Source organism: Dermacentor variabilis, chromosome 9 (genome assembly GCF_050947875.1).
Source record: "Dermacentor variabilis isolate Ectoservices chromosome 9, ASM5094787v1, whole genome shotgun sequence".
Lineage (NCBI taxonomy): Eukaryota > Metazoa > Arthropoda > Arachnida > Ixodida > Ixodidae > Dermacentor > Dermacentor variabilis.
Genome location: NC_134576.1, coordinates 17,011,416 through 17,017,415, shown reverse-complemented (window position 1 = coordinate 17,017,415; position 6,000 = coordinate 17,011,416).

Below are 6,000 nucleotides of genomic sequence, written 5' to 3'. Positions count from 1 at the left end.
TACATAAGAAGCCGATCAATGAGTTAGCCGTAAGAGGGAAAATAGAGGAGTACCGGATCAAGCTACAGAACAGGTATTCGGCTTTAACTCAGGAAGATGACCTTAGTGTTGAAGCAATGAACGACAATCTTATGGCTATCATTAAGGACGGTGCAACAGAAGTCGGTGGTAACTGAGCTAGACAGGTCATCAGTAAGCTATCGCAGGAGACGAAAAATCTGATCAAGAAATGCCAAAGTATGAAAGCCTATAACCCTACAGCTAGAATAGAACTGGCAGAACTTTCGAAGTTGACCAACAAGCGTAAGACAGCTGACATATGGAAGTATAATATGGATAGAATGGAACATGCCCTCAGGAACGGAGGAAGCCTAAAAGCATTGAAGAAGAAACTAGGAATAGGCAAGAAACTTCTGTATGATTTAGGACACAAAGCTGGCAATATCAGTACCAATCTAGATGAGAGTTCAAATGGCTGAGGAGTTCTAAAGTGATTTATACAGTACCAGGATATGTAATGAGGAGGGAAGATAACCGATGGTCATTAAGGGGTTTACGGACTGGATTCCAAGGGAAGGGAAGCGTAGCAGGGGGTGGCGGAAAGTTAGATGGGCGGATGAGATTAAGAAGTTTGCAGGGACAACACGGCCACAATTAGTACATGACCGAGGTATTTGGAGAAGTATGGGAGAGCCCATTGCCCTGCAGTGAGCGTAACCAATCTGATGATGATTATGACCTCGGCCGTGTGACGCACTTAGTTTCGCATTTACTGAATCTTACTGGGAGAAGTTCGGGATGATTTCTTTGACAACCAACACGATTTTATTTCATTTCGTGACCTTTTGTGACATTTGAGCCATGTCCGCTGCACGCGAGCTTGTGACGCATTTTCGCCGACTTCGGCGCTACACTTTGGTTCATCCTCAAGTCAGACGTCTGTCGACGTCGTGCACGCTTCGCGGCTGAAGCCATACTTCGCTCGCAAATCTTCTCCGGCCATTCGCCGAGACGGCGCTTCGACACCTGGGGTTCCTGTTGCGGAAGGATGAGAGAAGAGAGAGAGAGAGAAGATGGGAAACGGTGGCTGCGGCGTGTTGTTGGCTGCCAGCCATCTTAACTACTCTGACTCATGCTGTGTATATATTGTAACTGTAGTCTTTCTATACTCACATCCCGTAACAATATAATGAAGGTAGCATTGCCAGAGATGGCGACCACTCAGTATCACTTGCTTGGCGCGAAAACACTGCCCACTTGACTTTCCCGCAGCAGGGGCTGGCTGGATGGATTGATGTTATGAGCGTCCCCTTTGGAACGGGGTGGTGCGTTGCGCCAGCAAGGTCTTGCTAGTCTACTGGATATTGTCCTACCTACGGTAAACCATAAAAAAGAAAAATATGAACTAACACAGCCAAATTTTCTGATCCACTATTGCGAACTGTGGTTTTGTACGTCTCCGTTTTTTTTTGTCGTTTCCATCCTTTTCTTCCACCAATCCTCCAATCGCTTCTTACTAATGCCTATTGCTGTGATTTTTACTTTTCCACTGATCTCGCTGAACCCAAGGGCTTCAAAGATGCCAGTGGTACCTAAATTGACCGCTGAGCAAATGTCTTCACATTCTAATAGAACGTGCTCCATCGTTTCCCTAGCTTTACCGCAGCAAGCACATGCTTCTTCTTCCGTCTTATATCTCCCTTTATAGGTGCGTGTTCTAAGGCATCCCGATCTCGCTTCAAAAAGTAATGAGCTTCCCTTTGAGTTATCACAAATTTTTTTCTTTCTTGATTTCGTTTTTTCCTCTTACTCATGGCAGGTTTCTTTTCCATGGCCACCCCCCGTGAGATTATTTCAGCCTCTCTGACTTTCCGCTTGACCTTCTTTGTTGCTGTGTTGCCCACCCTGCAGGCCACAACTTGCTGGTAAGCTTCCTAGTTCTTTTCCTCCACTGTGAAGCAATGTTTTTCCTCTGCAGATACCTGAACACTCTCCCAGCCAATTTACTTTCTTTTGTATGCCTCAGCTGTTCTTCATACTCAATTTTACTGTGAGCTTCCCTCACTTCAAAACTTGTCCAGCACAGTCCCTGCGCAGCTTCATTTGTAGTCTTCCCGTGAGTGCCCAATGCGAGGCGACCCACTGACCTTTGGTTCCCGTCGAGTCCTGATAGTACCCCTGATTTAAAGCAAACAACCGCATTTCCAAAAGCAAGTCCTGAAACCATTACACCTTTCCACATACCTCCGAGGACCTCGTACCTATTGTATCCCCATAGCGCTCTGTTCTTCATTATGGCTGCATTTCTCTTCCCCTTTACTGTTATTGTTTTTCCTGTGTTTTCATATATCTATTGCCTTCCTTTATCCATATACCAAGGTATTCACATTCTCTTACCCGAGGTATTTCCTTTCCCTGTATCTCCACTGTCTCTTCACTGTTTTCATTGAATACCATAACACCTCATTTTCTAACATTAAATTTCAAACCTAAATTGTTGCGTTCCTGTCCACAGATATTAGCCAGACGTTGTAAATCACTTTGCTTATTAGCTAGCAACAGAATGTCGTCCGCGAAAAATAAACCTGCGAGCTGCTGCTCTACTACAGTACCCGCCTGTTTGTATGAGAGATTAAACCCGATATTACTTACTTCTAGCGCCCTCTCCATCCTTACCATGTACATCATAAACAGCAGTGGGGATCAAGGGCACTACTGCCTAAGTCCCTTGTTGATATTGTAAGAAGGTTTATTGGACGAGTCCAACAAACAGGTGGTAGCTCTGAACAGTAGGTCGGGAGAACAAGATGGTGGTGTTCGAGCGCCGATCTCGTGCCCTCCGCTCTTGATGATGATCGGGATGTTATTCTCTTCCTTTCTTCATTACAATCGCCCCCGTCGAGAAAGGTGGAGCCATACTGACGATCTAACAGGTGGGGACAAGAGGGTTGAAGCATGGTTTGAGGCTGTCTTGTAAACAACATCACGTCCACGTCGACGACGGGCGCCGTGCAGCGTAAGAGATTCAATGACGTAGTTTTGCGGGGGAAGTACACTCGACGACGCGGTAGGGACCATGATAATTTGGGAGTAATTTGGACGACAAGCTAGGGGCGCAAGGTGGTACAAGCAGCCACACAAGTGCTCAAGGAGCGAACGTTGCGGCCGGCGAGTGGTCATCATCGTGGGCGTTTTTCTGGCGTTGTTGGTCGGCTGTAGTAATCTTCAGCGTAACGGGCGGCTTCCGACACGGGAGTGCACTCTCAGGCATCAGGTGCGTATGACAGCAACGTGTCGATAGTGTGCGTCGGCTGGAAACCGTACAGAAGGAACAAGGGGGAAAACCCGCCTGTGACTTGCGTAGCGGTGTTATACGCGTATGTCGCAAATGGAAGAACCAGGTCCCACTTTGACTGATCAGATGCAACTCGTATAGCAAGCATGTCGCCCAGTGTCTGATTAAACCGCTCAGTGTGACCGTTCGTCTGAGGGTGGTAGGCAGTACACGTCCGATGTACAACGTTGCACTGGTGTAGAAGTCTTGGCAGCAGTGACAGCTGATCGGCGCAGCGCTAAAAACTTGATCCCTGTACTGCAGATATCGCGAATCTTGCTGACCACCAGGAGCCTTGGTCTGCTTGCGTCACTTCCTTGACGGTTCTTCCGCTGAGAACGTCATCAGGACAAGCGGTACTGAAGCCGGCGGCCTTCGCTGGACTGACCCTTGGCAGCAGCGACACCTGATTGGCGCAACGCTAAAAACTTGATCCCTGTACTGCAGGTTGGTGTGCAAATTATGCATGCTTTGTAACTAGATAGTTTATGCTGTCGCTGCTGCCCTTCTCTGTATTGCTGTGTATCTCTTGTATATTTATTGCACCTTCTGTCCACTGGTACTGTTCCTTTGCGAAAACATAACCAAATCTAGAACTGAAAGAGAAAGCCGATGCGAAATCCGAGAACTTCGTGCTGAAATGAAGTCTCTCATGGACAGCGTTAAATTTATGAGCGATGAATTTGAGGACATGAAAAAGAGGCTTAGAGAAGCCACAGAAGATAAGGAAGCCTTGAAAAAGGCGAATGAAAAGTAATGTGCTATATGCAAGGAAAAATAAAGCGTTATTCAACAACTTCAGAAGTGGGATGCTCAATCGGAGCAATACTCACGCAGGTCCAATATAGAAATTAAGGGACTTGTGCAACAGCATAATGAACACGTTACTCAACTTGTTGGGAAAATTGGTGATGTGCTAGATGAGCCCATAACTCCTTCTGACATTGAAGTTTGTCACCATGTGCCCACCCGAGAAGCTGGAAAATCTAATATAGTTGTCCACTTTAAAAGCAAACAAAAGAGGGACAGTGTTTTTGAAAAAAAAGCACGGAAGGCTAGGTTGCGAAACAATCAAGTTGGAATTCCTGATGATACCAGAGCATTTATTAATGAGCACCTCTGCCCTACCTTGAAGCGTCTTCTTTCGCGGGCATCAGCAAGAAAGCACGAATGTCAGTGGCGCTTTGTCTGGACGCTAAATGGGAAAGTACTTTCACGCAAGACCGAAGCCAGAAGTGTCGTCCACATTGCGTCGGAGAGTGACCTTCAAAAGATCGCCTAAATTGCAGCGTCTAAAGAAGTTCAACTTTGCTCTCTTTTTGACGACACAATGTATCGTGAGTATAGCTTACCAAGCGAAATTGCTCTGCCCGCACACGCAAAAAACATTTGCGCTCTTCACGTGATTTCACGTTCGCTGCCTATAAACACGACATACTATGTTTCTAGCCGAGTTTACTTTTCCATTTGATATTATCACCTTCTCTGAAATGTGGTATCAGGAGCGCATTGAAATGCTGATCATTTCTTACACACATTTCTTTATTACATTACACACATTGTTACACACATTTCTTTATTAATCGCACCGGTAAACGTGGGGGCGGTGTAGCATTGCATGTCAAGCGCGGCATACAGTGTGATGTGCTTGAGGAATTCACCTGCGTCACGCCACATTACGAAGTGCTAAGTGTTAAATCTGACAATAACCTGTTTGTAGTGATGTACCGACCACCTACATGTAATATATCCAATTTCTTAGAATTTACTGAAAAGCTATTAGAGCATGCTAATTTTCACAACTACAAAGTGCTTCTTGGCAGTGACTTCAACAATAACGTGATTGATGAAAGCGCTCCAACTCATGCAGTAACTAATGTCATCAATTCTTCGGGTTTCTGCAGCGCTTTTACGACACTTCCACGCGTGACGCCATCTTGTCAATCAGCTCTGGACAATTTCATTGCTAACAAAGCCGGGACTATCAGCTATGATATCAGCGATCACTGTCCAATATTCATAATATGCTCATTTTATATTCACGAAAGAACCTTACCTGACACCACGTTCAGCTACAGATGCCTGTCAGGCGAAAATATGGAGCACTCTCGCGCACTTGTTTTGCGCACGGACTGGTTTTCTCTTTATAACAATAAAGATGCTAGTCAAGCGTACGATGAATTTCTGTCCATATTCAGTCGCCTATACAATTTGTCTTTCCCGCTTAAATCAGGAAACGTAAAAAGACGCATTACAAAGCCGTGGGTGCAACCACAGCATGTTAGAATGATTAACAAAAAGAATACAATGTTCAATAAATTTGTGCGTACGCGTCAGCAAAGCGATCTCGTTGCAATCAGGAAGATAAGGAATATACTAAATAAAGAACTGCGAAAAGCTAAAGCCCTCTACCAGTAGAGCCTTTTTGCAGCCGTGCAGAGAAAAAATCCAGAAAAGACTTGGACAATTATCAATGATACAATCAGACAGGGAAATGTGGATCGCAGTTTGCGTGAGATAACCGTGAACAACAAAAAGGTATCGGGCATCCTTTTAACCGAGTGTTTCAATGAACACTTTGTGAGCATGACGGCATCATCAAAAAATACGGTCAATGGTACTACTGTTAAAATTAAATTATGGGGTTTTACGTGACAAAACCACTC